Genomic DNA, 17,035 nt, shown 5'->3' on the forward strand with positions numbered 1-17,035 from the left:
TTACTAAGTCTTGAAGTGAAGGTTAAAAAATTAAAGCAGCTCAAGAAATAAGAAGCCAAAGGGAGGTCACAGACAGGGATGACACAGCTAAATGCCCACATTTCAATGAAGGCTAATATTCTAACAGGAAACGTGTATTTTCACAAATAGCAAAAAGGCGGTGCTTGTGAAAAGAGAAGCTATCAGATAACTTGGACAGAAAGAACATATTTTATCAGCTGATAATATGGGACTATATCACAGACCAAATTCACTTTTTTAAAACAAACAAAGTTACACATAGTTATAATGCCATTCTGAGATTACTGAATACTATTCCCCAGGATGCCAAGCAAAATTAAGATTCCAAAGGCAAGTCTGTCCTTTTTCTGACATAAAAGATGAGACAATGTGAATAAGATTTTGGCTTAGGACGGAAGAGAGTGGGTTCTGACTAGCTGGGATGCAGTTCAAGTTCTGCCATAAAGTGAGGGACTTTGGATCTCGACAGCATCCATGTCACTAAGTTTTGCAAAGCAAGTGAGTTAACGCATACGAAGCGTCAAGCTCTTAGAACAGTGCCTAAGCATAGAGTAAGCTCTCACAAAATGCTAGCTGTGACACTGTTGCCTGAAAATAATTCTCATTAAGACTTTGAAATTAATAAGACAAGCTTTTTGCACACATTGTAAAAGAGTTTTCAGAGAGATCCTGAGTAGTGATGCTGGTGACAAGTGAAAGCGGAATTGCTAAGTCATACTTGAGTATCAATTATATTTATAGAGGATCAGTCCTACTTCCAACCACCAAGCCAGCAAGAGTTGAAAACCAACTGGTCAACATATGTTGATGCAGATGGAAAAAGGCTACAACTGTCTTTAAATCGTCTCAAGAAAGCCGAGTGGAGAGCCTTCTGGTCAGTGCAGTCCATCCTATAATTATGTGTGCAGCGAGACCCTTTGATGGGTTTCTTAGTCTATGAATAATACATACTGTGGGCACAGCTTCATAAAAATAATCTGCCTTTGCTCCAAAAAGACCTATGACTAAGCAAGTGCAAAGGAGGGGTTACCTCCCAACCACCCAGAAGGGCGGCGCCCCTACCCTGCTGGAGAGGGGCAACTGACAAAATTCTAGAAAGTATTTTTGAGATACAATACTTCCAAAGTTCCGATCCTGGAGAACCAGGGAAATCTCACATTTCAAAAGTTCCCTTTCCTTAATTTTTAAAAATAAAGTTGGGAAGATTTGTTACTTTTTTAAATCAGGCATTATTAAATAAGAGAACGTACTATTTACAAGTATTTCACAAGATGAAATCTATTTCCATAAGTTCTGTGAATCCTGCTAAAAGGAGTGAATTTTGTCTCTAATGAAAATTCAGAATTGTACATTTTTATACTTTGAGTGATAAAGGATTTTAAGGATTAGTAATTCTAGTTAAGTATAACTAATTTTGTCAAAGGAGTCTTATCTTGAAATGACCTTACGTATATCCAATTATAGTAAAATTTAAGATTCTGCTGGTTCTCCTTGCCTATGTGACCCTTATAGCAAGGCCAAGTCGGTTCTCTTGTAACAACTGTAATTCTCCCTCAGTCCTCCTGTGATGATAGCTTTCAAGGGAAGAGGAAGAGACCACGGAATTTGACCAGAACAATCTTGAGTCCTTCACCATCTATGATTCTTGGCCTTTTATGCCAAGAGCAATTATTTGGGATTAACAGAAACTAAGCAATTCAAGTACCTACAGATTACAAAGTAGTTATTGGACAGGTAAAACCATGACTAAATTAGAATGTGGGCAGGAAAAGTGAACTTCAGACCCATCCTTTGTGACTTGTCTTCAATCTGCGTGCTGTGTTCACAACATCAAAAGTATTAGAAAATCAACACAGGCTGTGTATGTACACATGATAATATTTAAAGTCTAATGGACACCAATTCCTTTGTCTACAAACTAAGAAAACCTACGCTAATAATTACATGATACAACCCCAGAAAGGTAACTTAGTGATCATTGGATATACAATGACAACAAAGGTCAAACTGTAAATTATTTTCTTGCTAAAATGTGCAAAGTTGTTTCAAAAAGGCCTTAATTTATATTGCTCAAACTGTCTATGTGACACTCCATCAGTTTTGTATTCAGAAAGCTTTGACACATTTATGCCTAATGTAGTTCATAAATTTTCTTTTTGTAGAAATCTAACCTTTGTTTTCCCATACAAACACAAAGTTTCATTTGTATCAGTTATAATTATTATAGTTTCTTAATCTGAATTTTTAACATCAAAATTGTAACTGACAAAAACTTGAGTTTCCTGAATTTTGCATTGTTCTCCAAGTTAGAAATTACTTAAATCCTAAAGCTCTTATGTACACTGTAAAGTCTCCAGTTCTCAAACATTTAAATACCATCTACTGTACACAAAATGCTAATGTGTCTATTTATCTGCAGGAGGATATCTATGTACGTATTCTTACATGTACTTCAATCTTCAAAGCCTACTACCTTACTAAGCTCATTGGTTCAAGAATTAATGCAACTTCCATTGCTCAATTTTTTTTACTTATATATAACCAAAGAAATTACTTTATATGAAAAAAAAACAAAGTAAATTACTAAGAAAAATTGGTAAAAACAGAATTTAAAGAACAGAAACTAAATTCAGAAATATTTACTTACTGCATTTTTAAAATGTAAACATTTACAAAAGAAAAATGTCACATTATTTTGCGAAAGCATAGTTTATCAAGTGTCTCTGCAGGACATAAGAATGTATGTGATAGCTTAACCCCTTTTGGTTTAATTTAATGGTGTCAAAGACTTAGGAAAATCGCTGTTATCTATGAGGTTGGACAACTGGTAGAGTAGGACCATACCCTAAGTATTCTATCACAATGTGTTTTTAAGCAAAACCTTGATTCCAGTGGGTCAGTCAGTTTGCTTCTAGTATGAGCGTAAATTCGTTTTTAATGATTACAATAAATTTCATAACTGGAAATGCGATAATTGCATCCAAAAAAGTTTGGTTTACTTTAACCATCCTTATAAAAATCTACTCTTCCGCGTAAACACAGTCCATTTCAACCTTAAAGATGTTCGTGAACTTTTAAAATTTACTTTTTGATGGGAAGTAAATATTTGGTCAAAAATACATTTGGAAGAAAGCTTCTGGTCTTTGAAAATTATAAAAGTTTCTTAGAAATCTCTTTGGGGCTGAATACAATAAAACTAGGGCAATGCATATATTCTCAGTTACTCTTTAAAAAAACCTGCAAAAGTGACTACAGTGGCATGTTCTGACACATTCTTTTCATAAACCAAGCCCTGTTAGTGACAGCGGAACAGATTGTGTGCATCTGCTGGGAAGGCGCCAGATGACAGTGGGAAAACGCACATGGATACCTTGGCACAGCAAAGGAAAAATGGAGAAAAAAAGACCTGGAAGAGAAAGTGCTCAACTTTAATTGAAACGTTCCTTCCAACATGATGAACACCATCCAACCACCTCTTGGAGCCTGTCAATTTTACATAGAAGAATGCATTTGAAAAGGGTTCTTTGTAACGTAGAGCTGCTTCGTCCCCTACCCGCACTCAATATTGACTCAGGTTTTGGATTATTTTTTTCGAATTACGGCAACTGTCATAGGCATTAGGGGAGACAGAGGCCAAAGCCCCCTGCTGCAGCCTGGTACAAGAACATAAAACTTCTCAAAACCCTTTCAGGTTCAAGTCAAATTTTAACTATCTGGGTTAAGTTTTTGAATCCTGTGAGTATCATACTGCCAAGTGCTAAAGATGCCACAATTCAAATATTCTGCATTGTGACTATTGTGGAAGGTGCTTGCGTTCAATGGTGCTATGGTATTTTATTTTATGCTGATCAACCACCGTATTGTTTAAGCAGTTGGCTCAATAGTGGTAGAGGGGCCCACACATACAAACAAATGTGCTTCTATAAATCATATCGGGAGGTTCTCTTAGATGCTCTGATTACAATGAAAATTTATTCTATACAGTAGACAATGCAAATTTTAAACTGGAGATGAAGTTGTTTAATAGATTAGGAGTCTGACTGAAGCAGCTGCATTCAAAAAAAAAAATTCTGGTGATTAACAGCCATTTTCCAGTAATCATAACCCTGGAAACAGCTACTAAGTAGGAGGAGGGGGTTGCAGATGGGAATAATTCTCTAAGCCCATGTGCCTTCCAGGGCTCCATCATCTTCATGCAGACTTATTATTATTATTATTATTTTTAAATTAAAGCTTTTAGAGGCATCCTTGATTGCAGTGCTGGGAGCTGTCCATGCTGTTTTGCCACAGGGAAGTCCCCTCTGCGAGTATTCCTGCACTGAGCACTCTTTACCCAGGCATTAAAACAGGCTTAGACAAGAGAGCCGAGATGCAAGGTGCACACTGGAGGGGGTTTATTCAAAAGCACAAGAACAATTTCAAGTGGTCGTAACCTCCCTCCCCCAGGCTGTATACACTGGGCAGGCCTCACTGGCATTACCTGTCGCCCAAACTATGAATTGTTTTTGAGAAATTAAATGAATATGAAAGCTGAAAAAAAGTGCTGAGCAGTTTCTTATTTCAGAAATATTCCCATCTGCATCCACAACCCACCTAAATTTTATGACTTGTTTGATCAAAACGTGAGGTAAAATTCTGCACTTTGTAGTTCTTCTCACATGAATAGAAAATATCCCAATTAGGTTCATTTGTTCATAATCTCAAAGTGGATAAGCTCCGATTATAATAAATAATCCCTCAAATCAGGGAAAACAGGACAAGAGCAGTGCCATTTATTTGACTTTATTTTTTAACTATTAAAATAAAAAATGTATTATCTTTCTGGGCTACATGTTATTCTTTTACTCAACAAAGTCTACAGAATACCTATTGTATGCAGAAGTACCTGTGGAGCAATACAAAGATGGGTAAAATGACACCCATCCTTCATAAGTTAATTCTAGCTCCACATAAAGCAAAGTTGTACAATAAGAAAATTAAGCCAGCAATACTAATGTTTCCTTCAAAGGTGGGTAATGCCAATGCTAAAAAGAAAAAAAAATAGCTTTCAAATTCTTTCTAAGTCTTTCACTATTAAAATCACCTAATAACTCCATGCACATCAAACACTTGCTCCAAAATGAACTTTTATTAAAACTAAGCAACAGTCTATCTGGAATTCAGGACTTTCAATAAATGACTTTTAAAACTCATGGATGAAATTATTTCGTTCCTTGGTTCCATTTCTAGTTCTAAAAATAATAGGATATTTATTGAATAACATCTGATCTGTGAATGGTTTTGATTTTCCTAGGGAAAGAAGTATCCGCTACTTAGCAATCATTAGAATTGACCTAACACAGCATCAAAAGTCAGACTTGCCCCGAAAGTGACCTAATTGTAATGGTCTGAAAGTGTTACTGGAAAAAAAAGTTCAAAATAATTATCCTACCAGATATTCCTAAGTGATCATCATTAGCAGGAAGATAAAATGGTTAAAATATAGTGTAGTTCTACGACAATAATTTAATAATTTCTCATACTTTGTGCGTTTTATGCTTTTATATGCAATACTCTACATCTGCACAGAAACACTAAGACGTGGGTGCTATTATTATCCCCATTTTACAGATGCTGAAACTGAGGCTTTCTGTGGTTAAGCACCCTGCATAAAGGCACTAACCAGCAAAGGGGAGGTGGGCTTTCGAACCGGTTCTGGGCACTGCTGTTCACCTTTACTCTCCACTCTGATGAACATGTTTGTCTGAAAGACTTGCATGTATAATCAGAGGATATCAAGCATGGCAGTGGGTTCTTTAAGCTTTCTGTTGGCTTAAATAGTTTCCTATTTCTCTTCCTTTCATGCTCTCTGTCTCTCTCCCCCACCCCATACACATGCACTCACACACACACACACACACACACACTCCCCTTGGAGTTCTGGCTCCCCACTCCACAGAGCACCAATGAAAGCCATCACTTGGTCCAACTCATCCAATACCTGGTCCACCTCCCGTGAGTTGACCATGCTGCGCATCTCCACCCTGGATAGGCCACCCACAGACTCTCAAGGTGTCGGTGGCTCTTACAGAGGCTCTGTCCTGTGGCCCCGGCTGTCTCCCCCATCAGTATGTGGAGCTCCTTCATGCTGTGATGAGCCACATCAGTCTCTCCAGGGTAAGGAGATAAGTTAGCGCCTGAAACAACTCTAGGCTCTCACACATGGCATCGAAACAGTTAGGAGTGCACTTGCTTTCACTATGCCAAATACTTTGAAGCAAGAAAAAGAAACTCAGAAGATAATAAAAAAAATGAAAAAAGTAGGGCGAAGCCAAGAATTCTTTGATTTTTTTTAAGCTGTAAAATGGGCAGAGGGTTCAAATCGTGGGGAGAGCACCCACTCTACCTCATGCGAGATCAGTCCTCCAAGGGACAATGCCCAAACACGGCAGCCCTGGGCCCACAAGGGCACTGTCTCCTATGCAGCCCTTTGCGAACCTATTAACGTCATGGTGGAAATTTCTCCTTGGTTTATGTAAGGGGAGAAAAATTCAAACATGCAAGAAGGGAAAAATGCAGTTAAAATTATTTCCTTAACCTCTGACCTACACAGAGCCTGAGTGTGCTTCCAATAAATACTGGAAATGAACAAACAGATACATTAAAAAAAAAATACTCAGGTGTGTTTGCCTTCATGGGTTAAGAAAAATAATCCAGACAGAATTAGGTCTGGATTTATACCTTTTTAACCAATTAACTGTTACAAAGGGGTGAAAAGATCTACTTTCTAGACCACACAAACCTTTGCTATGAGACCACCCAGCGACTTAATAAGGCTCCTCCCAGATGGATGAAGGTCAAGTGCCTTAAAGAAGTTACTGCAAGTTGCTGGTTAACACGGTCAAAATCTCTAACATTCTGGTCTGGAGAATTACCTATTAGTCAACCCTCTAAGAGATTACTGGTTAAATCAGATATAATTCTGAAGGATTTAGATAGTAAGGTAGGTCATTTTCTATTTTAAATATCTGCATGTCCAACAGTTGAGACTTTTACAGTGTCTAACAGTATTGACTCAGGAGTGATGATTCCAATTATCCTACTCCTCTAGAGGGTTCCAAGAAAATAAAATCTTGTAAACCGAAAATTTAAAGGTTTAATCTGATTTTTTAAACAAAATGTCTAATTTTGTAATAAATAAATTTCAAAAATTACTGACCCCTCTCTATATTAATATATGCAAAAGAAAAAAAGAGTTCAACATTTTTTCTCCCTTGCTCCTGGGTCTTGAAAGGGTGCAGAAAGAGGGACACCCACAGCAGGAATTCACCACTGTGGTCATACTCTTCGAGCTGACTTTCTTAATATCTATGTCGGATTAATTTCTTGACAATTTACTGAGGAACTTTCGCATACATGACAATCATTGCTTAGTATTTAGACGTGATTCAAATTGCTTATCTATTTTACCTTAAAGAAAACTAAAATTATATGTTGCTGTTCAGGTCTGACTTGGGAAATTTTATATACAGGCAATTCTTTATTAGCTTAGTGGGTTAATGACTAAACTAACATGAATACACTGTTTGTATATGATTATGTATCAATAATTTAGTTTGAAATAAAATTGGAACAAACATTTATGACATGGTAGTAGTTTCAACTGAAGGCTCCCATTGAATGTATTTCTGATGGAGAAGGCTAGTTTTAGAAGGCAAGGTGACAACAATCCCACTGCACCTTACACAAATGAAATTGGGCTGCTGATCGAAGCAACCATGGTAGCTCAGAACTTTTTTTCATAGGATTTTTAAAAATCACATTGGTAACAGTTGAAAAAGTAACCGGTAATTAAAAGCTGCTTTTTAACCATTTTTATTTTTCACAGAAAAGCACAAGTGTTCAGACTACAGTTTCCAATGCAAGGAATACTCATGCAGAAATTTAGAAGTCAATTTATTTTGCACAGTCTTAAACACAGTGCTTACCCTGTACCTTTCAAATGCAGAGCATAAACAATTGATAAACGACAGCTGATATTTTGTCTCTGTACTCTGCATTTTGACCTAACAATCACTGAAAGTGTGAATGTTTATCAATAAAAAATTACTGCAGCACCACATAGCGTTTTGAATACTGCTATTCTCTGAGATAAGTACCAAGAAACCTCAATGTTAATTTGCATCACAAAAATGATGTACCGGATAGATAGATCTTGAATATAATGCACCATCTTCATTGAAAACAAAGCATTATATTTCATTTGCAAAACAGCAACAAAAATCCAAGTATCTGGGCCTACATGTGCTGGAGCTGGGGGTGGGGAGAAGGTCTCATTTTCTATCTCAAACCAATTGCTTTATGCATCCTAAACTGCTGTATGGGAATGAAAAGGAAATGTACAGAATCCACGTCAGTTAGTGTCTTCATGATTTAAGAGGCAGAGTTGTTAGATTAAAGAAGGGAAATATGCTTTTTCCCCATCCCAGAGGGACTGCCCAGGAAAAAGGCCTCTGCTCCTAAGCCCACTGTGGGGAGAAAGGACCTGGCTTAGGGCTGACAGCAGCCTGAGCCCGAGGAGGGAAGTTTACGATGTGGCACCGTGTGCTGTGTCGGGTCTGCAGCCCGGAAGTGCTCAGTTTGCAGCTCTGAGCCGGTACCTGCCCTGCACACTCGGGAATAAAAATACACCAGCAGAAACTGGGGATGTGACAAAGGATTAGAAGAGTTTATTTGTTCTTTCTTTATCCTGAGTGTAATTACTGTTTTTAAAAAAGAAAGAGCTGAAACTACAGTACGTGGAGGTTTATTTTTTATTTTTTTCCTTTTTAAACTCCTCAAACTACCTTCCCACAAAGCCATTTATGTTAAATGGTACACTTACACAATCACCTACATGCAGGATATAACTTAAAACATCTGCCTAGACACACACGTTCTGTTCTGATGTAAAAAATGCGGCAGAAATTGTAAAAATATAGGGCCATTATATTCTTAAAACGCATGTTCGTCTGTGAGTGTGTTCGTTCATTAAAAAGAGATGTTGGACTGCAATTAGGAAGCCAGCCCTATAAAGGCGTCCTTGTGCGACCACGATTTCCAAAAAGCAAATGCTCTCGTGACTATTTCTGCTAAGTAACCACATCTTCAAAATTAAAGAAATCCCAACCCCTCGTGTTCCACTCAGCAACATGCCCAGCATAATCAGCCTGGGCAGTTGCACCCCTTATAACAGGGTCAACAATTCCTTAGCAGATGAAAAATCAAAGTCAAGTTTATTCGATTGCAGAGCAATCTCCTTGTCTGTCGCGACTCACTGAAATGAGTGAATCTGTTCTCTAGCTTTGCAAACACACAAGCATGTCTAAGGAGAAGCCGCCTGTTCTCCAGGATGGGGAGGTGGGCACAACCTCCTGCTGTCAGTCTAACTTGCTGAGAGAATCGCAGACATAGGAAAAAAAAAAAAAAAAAAAGACGGGTAGTTTGGGGCTGTGTTTAAAAAAGCAGTGCCCCTCCTGTCAAAGGACCACAACTATCTTTTTAAAAATCCGATATGCTAAAGACCCACCGTATCTGAGACCAACTTCTATGAATTCTTCACGCGCATCTTATCTCGGACAACAAGACAGCAGAGGAAAACCAGAGCACGCTGAGGATGCGATTGGGAAAAAGCAGGTTCTCACCAGGCACCCCGTGAAAGATCAGTTCCTCCAGTCTCCAAACACAAGTGTCAGGGACATGATCTGAACCACTGTGTGAAGACTTGCACTGCCACTCGACAGGGATCGCAGCCGCCTGCAGCACCAGCAACGCTGCCCCATTCATTCCGAATGTGCAGCACTGAGAATTAACAGAGTCTTTGCAATGTCTGCATTATCAAGGCATAATGATTCCTGCAGAAATCTGTCCCTAACAAGTTTACTGTTTGTGTTGCTTGTAATGTCACCAGCTTCCTTTACGATGCCCTCCAAAGATTCTCTTCGTGTGGACTCTGAACTTTGTTTACAGTGGTTATAGTTTTTAAAAAAATACAGAGATTTGAGGTGGGCAGCAGAATGACAACATGTAGCAAATCTATTCTGGTAATGGCGAATATATGTTATTCTTATTATCTACCAAAGCTAAACCACAGATCTACAGAACAGGCATACATCATTTCCATCCACAGTTAATAGCAATATGATTTTTCTCTTTGGCAGTGAATGCTAAATAGTATTAGGGAAAGGTGACATAATACTACACTGAATAGTTTTCTCTATAATCTTAGTATTCGCTGTCAGAGAACATTCTTTAATTATGGCACTGGCAAAAACAATTAACATAAGTACATCACGCTGTCTGCATAGTCTTCAGAGAACAGAAGATTCTGGCACCTTTTGCTTCCTTAGACCTCAATGCTATCAGTAAAATAAGGCAGTGGCTACTAAATTCTTGTCTGGGGCAAGACCAAAATTTTATAGCATATTTTATAGTTATTTTATTCCTGGATGTTGAATACTAAAATTAAATGCTCTCTTAGGTCTTTTCAGGAGTCACTGTGAGACAACCTAACAGTAAGAGTTGCTTTTCAAAAAAGACCTGAAGGTTTCCTTTGCTTACTTGAGTCGATCATCACGAATTATTTTCTTTCTCATGCCGCTACTCTCGCATACTGCATATTTGCTTCAGCTCTCCAGGGCAAGAAATGTGGCTCTTGTGGGAAAGGCCCACCCCTTTCGACATGTTTGCTTCCTTGGACGAAAGGAACACACCCCCTTACATTCTTTGAAACGTGTCCAACAAGCACAGAATTGTAATGGCCTTGTATTATCGACTAATTTAGAAAATCTGAAGTGATAGTCAAATATTGCTCATGCTGTGTATTTTGAATCGGGAGAACAAAATGACCTATACACAGGTAGCAGAAATAAATGTTACCTCACGACCTAAGTGGAGTGGAATCTCGAACCTTTGGAAGCCTTTGTGGGAGACTTTGTGGCTGTTGCTGTGCACCTGTGGGTTCTGTAACAACTCAGGGAGAGGCCTGCGAATGTTACAAGTTTCGGAGTATCTCTTCTGAATTTCAGCCTCACAGGGGAGTGTCACCTCTCTTTCCTAAGACTATTAGAAAAAAACAAAACAACAAAAAGATTCAGGACCTGAAGTTTCCATCTTTCTCCGTGGAATCAGTGCACGGCGTGAAATCACAGACGTGCAATAGTAGCACAGATCAGATATCCACTCTGACTTCCACCTCACGAGCCAATCTGCTAGTCTTGAGAAATTGGGTTTTAACAAGCCTCTCTGCCACCGTGTAGCATTTTATATCCCCAGGGCAAGTTTCTCTATTTTCTAATAAAGTGTTAGACTTCCTATGGGTGGAAAGGTGTGCATGTATCTTTACTTTTATTTTTCTAAGTCCTCCTTTACTTTTATACCACTTTTTTTATACCACTTTTACATAGCAATTTTCCAAGTGTAAAGACGCCAAAAAGGGGAAAATAGCTGTATCTCATTTAAGAGAGTTCAGAGTTTACACGAGATGGTTGGTCTCTTTGCAATGGGTCCATCGGGCGTTTCAGGATGAACTCGGCTATACAATGTCTGGGCCTACAAAATGGAAGCTCTACTCTTTCCTCTATGTTTCTCGCTTAGAAATAAGAGCGAATATCAGCCGTGAATAGACGAACTGGAACCGTTGGATCATAAACTTATTAAAACTTAGTAAGATATTGTTACGGTCAAAGAAAACCTCCGAGTGTCTGCCACAAATCCACTCCAATGAAACATTTCACTCACTAAAATTTCCTACCTTGTTATAATAATGCACAGAAAATTAAACACATAAATATTAATTTTATGTATTATAGAAGACACAGGCAATGAAAATGCAATGTTTACATTTACGAGTGACTCATTAGTGTTTTATTCTGTGAAACACTAGGAGGCATCCGTTGGGTAAAAAAAGGACTTCAATTTTAGAAGAAGCAAGAAATTCCTGTGGAGCTGGATGTGGAAGAAGTTGGGGTTTTCACAATTTCATGGCAGCCTAAACTTTATTCTCTGAAATAAACTCTCAAACATCATATTTGGCTGTAAGGACTGATCTTAATATAATAACCATGCAATATAGATATATTATATAGAATTTGACTACTGAATGCCTCTCAAGACATATTTCAGATGCGTGGACTCATAACCGTGTAATTACACATTTTTATGAAAAATGTACTTGGGAACAAAATAACGTAATGGGCACTGGACCAGCAGGCATCCTGCTCTCGTCTACTCAATACTTTGAGTGTTTGATTCCTCCGCTTTGTACTCCTTACACCTCTGAAAAACGTCGAACGCACGCAAGCCTTAAAATAACCACTTCACGTAATGAGACGACGACGCGCTGTCTATTCATAAAGAAGCGAGGACCTGTTTTCTCTTATTTCGCTATTGAGAGCCTGTTATTTGAAAACTGAGTTTTCTGCTGTGTGAATGGCGCTCCATTATGGGGGAGCAACAGGGTCGCAGTGTAGTCATCTCGCAATCATTCCAAATTGGAGTGTCTTCCACTCTCAACAATCAGCTTTTCTCTTTGACCCACCACCACGACACGTGAACTGTGTAATCTGCCTTTTGTAAGGTGCATGGGCTGTGCTGTTGCTCCTGGGTTTGTGAATCGCCTGTGTAATCTGGTTTGATTTCCTAAAGATGACAGAGCTCGGTGAACAGCCAAGCTCGCCTGAGTGCAGGACAGTCCACGTGCCCAGGAGATTAAGGTACAGTGTGGGACCCATCCTTTGCCAGGCGGCATGCTGGGCTGTCCCGAAGAGACAGTAGCAGCCTGGTCCCACGTCCCGGGCAGTCACCAGCTATGTATGAAATGAAATATGCATTTTAGTGTCTTTCAGACTTTAGTTTGTATGCTATGTTCTCAGATGGATGTACTTTTGGAAAAAAGAAAAAGTAGAACTTCCTTAAAAACCATCTCTCTATGGTCCATTCTGTGACCCTGAGTCGTGTATTAAATTCTTCCACAATGCTTTGAGTCATGTCCCAGACACCAAGGCTCTCTGTTTAATAACTATTGCTTTGTTGTCATGTAGCACAAGTATTGCTGCTCAGATAATTCCCCATTTTTGTCACTTTCTGAGATTTCAAACACTCAAAATATACCACATGTAGAATTAGGAAATAAGACCACAAAAAATACTAGAATAAACAGAAAGTTTTAAATGATAATGTTAACATATGGTAGGGAGTTACTTAGTGCAATTCTTTATAGAACAAATTTAATTACAGTGAAGCATTTATTAGAAAGTTGTATTATGCAATTTATTGAATTGATAACATGAGGGCCACGGAAGAAATTAATAGCTATCTGATGGTATAAAATGTGATTCTTTGGGACGCCACTCTGAATCATTAGATGGCCTTTTTCCCTATTGGAATGCACCATTTTCCCCAAAGGTTGCAAAATAAACATGTTGACTAAGGGGAGACAAGGTGCAGTGAGTCTTTGTTATTTAAGTTGCACATAGTTATTCAGTGTCAATGTGTTTCTCTCTTGGAAAGTTCATACCTGCGATTATACACTAAAAAATATGAATAGTTTAGAAATGGCAGAAAATTGGCTATTCATTACAAAGTGCTCACTTGTACTGAAATCAAAAAACAAATTAATGGAAGCTATACCTTAGCATGTTCGTTCAATACATGCCACGTACACAGCAATCAGGATGTAAAAAGCACAATTAATGAAAGAAGCAAAATACCATCTTTCGGAAGGAGTCCGAAACACTCGCCCAACATCCAAAGCTGTGTGGATGACACTACTGAACAAATAGATCTTTCTCAAGTTTACTAAAACTTGAAGGAAACTGCCAACTATTGTCCTCTTTGCTTCACTGGGAAACTACATCTAAAACAAACATTATGTTTAAAGTGTGTTTTGACAAAAAAACTTTTAGAATTGACTCACTCGTCTCGTACACTGCTTACTTTCCTACATACAGAATGAGGTATTGGATTTGAGGCTGGTTTTTTTCCCCCTCTTGAGATAGGATGTCAGATAGGGTCATCTCATCCTACCTACAGTGTTCTGAATCCACCTGGTGGAGAGCGACTTCTTTTAACTTAAGAAAATAAATAAATAATTGCAGGCATATGCTGGAAGACAGTCTGGTTTATGAACCGCATTATGTTGAACCGAGACTGGTGCAGAAAGCAAAGTCCTGCTCATGCTCCCTCGGTACATACAAAGCCGACATTATTGTAAAAATTAAGTAAGACACTTTAGTTTCAAATTGGAGATTGTTATTCTATTTCAAGCTGAAATGGGTATCACTACGGGGTTCACAGGTGGTCCCATTTCCACGTCCTCCCTAGTCTCTCGGGATTGGCATTATTGTACTCCACATAAACATCTCCCCTCTGCAACCACAATTCCATTGCAAGGTGTACGGGGATAGTGAGGCGGCTGGAGTTTCTTCCACAGCACTTAGAAAATATCTGCCGTCATAAGCATTTCAGAAGGCAGCTACCATTGGAGTTAGTATCAGAGTCACAATAGTGAACCGCACTCGGTGTCAAGGCTGTTCTCTCAGGACCACTTCGGGAGCTGGCAGAGCGCCCGACCTGGCTTATTAGACTGCCAGCATTTAAAATATTTTCTACAAAAGAAATGCATCCCTAAAACGCTAAGAAAAAGAGGCTTTCCCCCAGGAACAATGACCGCCGGACCTGGAACAGTCGGAAAGGATCCTGACACAAAATTTCCCTTAAAGAATCAATAGCCACTTTCTGCGAGGGGAACAGCATCAGCCATACACTTAAGTGCTTGCATAATATTTCATAACACAATAAACAAGATGCCGTGGCCATGCAGATACTTCCTTTGTGCCAAACTTTATCACGGAGTTTGGTAACTTTCATCCAAAGTCCATGCAGAAGGCAATCTACGTGACTTCACCTCGTTTGCTTTTGAGCAGCTTATGTGGTCGGCTGGACCTAAGCACTAAGACAATCCCTGAAGCCTGAACAGGAACTGGGAGAGGCAGGCGACCAGGGCAGGGGCACTACTCTTCCGTGCACGCCGGCGGAGAAGCCCTCTGCCCGGCCAGCGCCTGCAGAGGGAGGGAGGTGCACCTGGGTGGGAGCCCGGACAGGCAGCCGTGCAGCAGCTTAAACTAATCCTGGGAATTAGTGGCTCACGGCAGCACCCAGGGCGCACCGGGGTCTCGGGGGGGGGGGGGGAGCACCCCGGGGGCGCATCTCCCACCGTGAACTCGCCCCGGAGTCTCCAAGGTCACAGAACCTTCTGCGAAACAGTGATATCCACCATATCCGACATGCTCATGACGTGAACTAACTTCATGAAACTTTAAACACACTGGGGTGACAGGAACGAGGCTGGAGTGACTTGCGTAGCGGATGGCAAGAACGCACACGACTCCCTCAAAAGTTACTTCCAGCACCAGACAAGGAAATCACGCAATCTACAGCAAAGAAGGCACCACGAGCCTCAACTTCAGCCTCCACGAATAAATAAATAAATAAAAAACCACACACGCGCGCACACACACACACACACACACCCAAAACACAAAAAGGGAGACGGACCCAGGGCGGTGGGCTGCAGGGATGCGGATTTCAGAGACAACACCCGGCTCTCTGCATTTCCTGGAGAAACGTCAGAGGTACTTACATGAAGGAAACCCCGATCGGATTAGTCCTTGGGATATTTTCCTTTCTTAAGAAAGAGAGAGAGGGGGGAAATAAAACAACAGTGATCGTTACTTCGTCCAGCCTGGAAGCGCCGCTCCACCTGATTCCAACACGCAGTGCCGGCGACCCACACAGCCAGAACCCTCAGAGTCAATCCAATAGCAGCCCGAAGATGTCCGGGTGCACGCGGGTGCTCCAGCGTCTGTGACTGCGAGCGAGCCGAGGGCTGGAGACGAGGTGTGCGCGGGGGCGCGCCGGCGGGGGCGCGCGCGGCGGGCGGGCGGGGGGCGGCGCGCGCGGGGGGCGCGCGGCGGCGCGCGCGGAGGAGGAGGAGGAGAGACTGGAGAGGCAGGCAGCAGCAGCAGGAGGAGGAGGAGGAGGAGGAGGAGGGGAAAGTGGCGCTCGCAGGCCGGCCGGGTTAAAAGTAAGCAGGCGCGTCCAGAAAACTGCGTCCAGGAAGGAAGTGACAGAAGCCGGAGGGGGAGAGGAGCGCGGCTCGCAGCCTTGGAAACATCGCGTAACGAGGCGGGGGTGCTGGCGGGGAGGGTCCCGGGAGGGGGCGCACACGCAGCTCGCGTCCTGAGGAGCCGCCCGGGCCCCGCCGCGTCCTGTCCTTGCACGGGTGCCCTGCGCGTCCCTCTCCAGCCGCCGCTCCCAAGTCCTCGCCGTTGCGGGAGGGAGGCGGCACCAGACCTCGCAGCGTTTTAATAAAACAAACATCCAGCAGCTCACAGCTCAGCCCTCCAGTCTCAACTAGATTGATAAATTACTCCACTACACTACTTTAATTATGTATATGGTATGCAGAATAAATCACTGAACATCAGAACCTCAATCAAGCACTTTTAAATGATAATTGCATCTTGGTGAATCAATCTTCCCATTCCTGACATTTTGCTAATTTTAGTTGTACGGCGGGGTAATGGCACATGCCATACGCAAACCTAATGACAATTCTGTATTGCACGAGCGGGAAGCCGACGCGGCGCGCGGCGGCTCCAGGGCCCACTCTCCCTGCGGCGCCGTGGCCGGGGTCCCCGGGGACCCGGGCGAGAGCCCTCCGCGAGTCGGATCTTTGCTTTGGCCAATGGGAGCACGGCCCTGCTCGGGGCTCTGCTGACTTTTCCCCGCGTTGGACACGCGGGAGCAGCCTGGGTCTGGCCCCGGCCCGCGCGCGCCGCTGTTCCTTGCGCGTCCAAGCCACAGTCCGGGCCGCCCCGACCCCAGAGCGCGCGGTCTGCGGCCCTGAGACCTCGGCAGGGCCCGCCAGGAGCGCAAAGTTTCTGGACAGTTAGGAATCACCAGGATTTGAAATCTCGACTTCGCCGCGGGGCCG

At 41.5% G+C, this 17,035-nt stretch overlaps 1 protein-coding gene and 1 long non-coding RNA gene across 10 annotated transcripts in view; one reads left to right on the top strand and one right to left on the bottom strand.

The window, feature by feature from the left end:
- The window catches only part of LOC103349544 (uncharacterized), a 217,670-nt gene that overhangs the window by 182,233 nt on the left and 18,402 nt on the right, over positions 1 to 17,035 (top strand). For 3 of the 4 annotated variants that reach the window (XR_011381915.2, XR_016220463.1, XR_016220464.1), the window contains one exon: positions 1 to 15,936. This exon is cut by the window's left edge. This is a non-coding gene — a long non-coding RNA (uncharacterized LOC103349544). The remainder of the gene's footprint in view (positions 15,937 to 17,035) is intronic. The other variant, XR_011381914.2, reaches the window with a different exon arrangement.
- The window catches only part of MEF2C (myocyte enhancer factor 2C), a 175,824-nt gene that overhangs the window by 140,359 nt on the left and 18,430 nt on the right, over positions 1 to 17,035 (bottom strand). The window lies entirely within an intron of this gene.

This window comes from Oryctolagus cuniculus, chromosome 14 (genome assembly GCF_051225735.1).
Source record: "Oryctolagus cuniculus isolate XC-2025 breed Fujian yellow rabbit chromosome 14, ASM5122573v1, whole genome shotgun sequence".
Taxonomy (NCBI): domain Eukaryota; kingdom Metazoa; phylum Chordata; class Mammalia; order Lagomorpha; family Leporidae; genus Oryctolagus; species Oryctolagus cuniculus.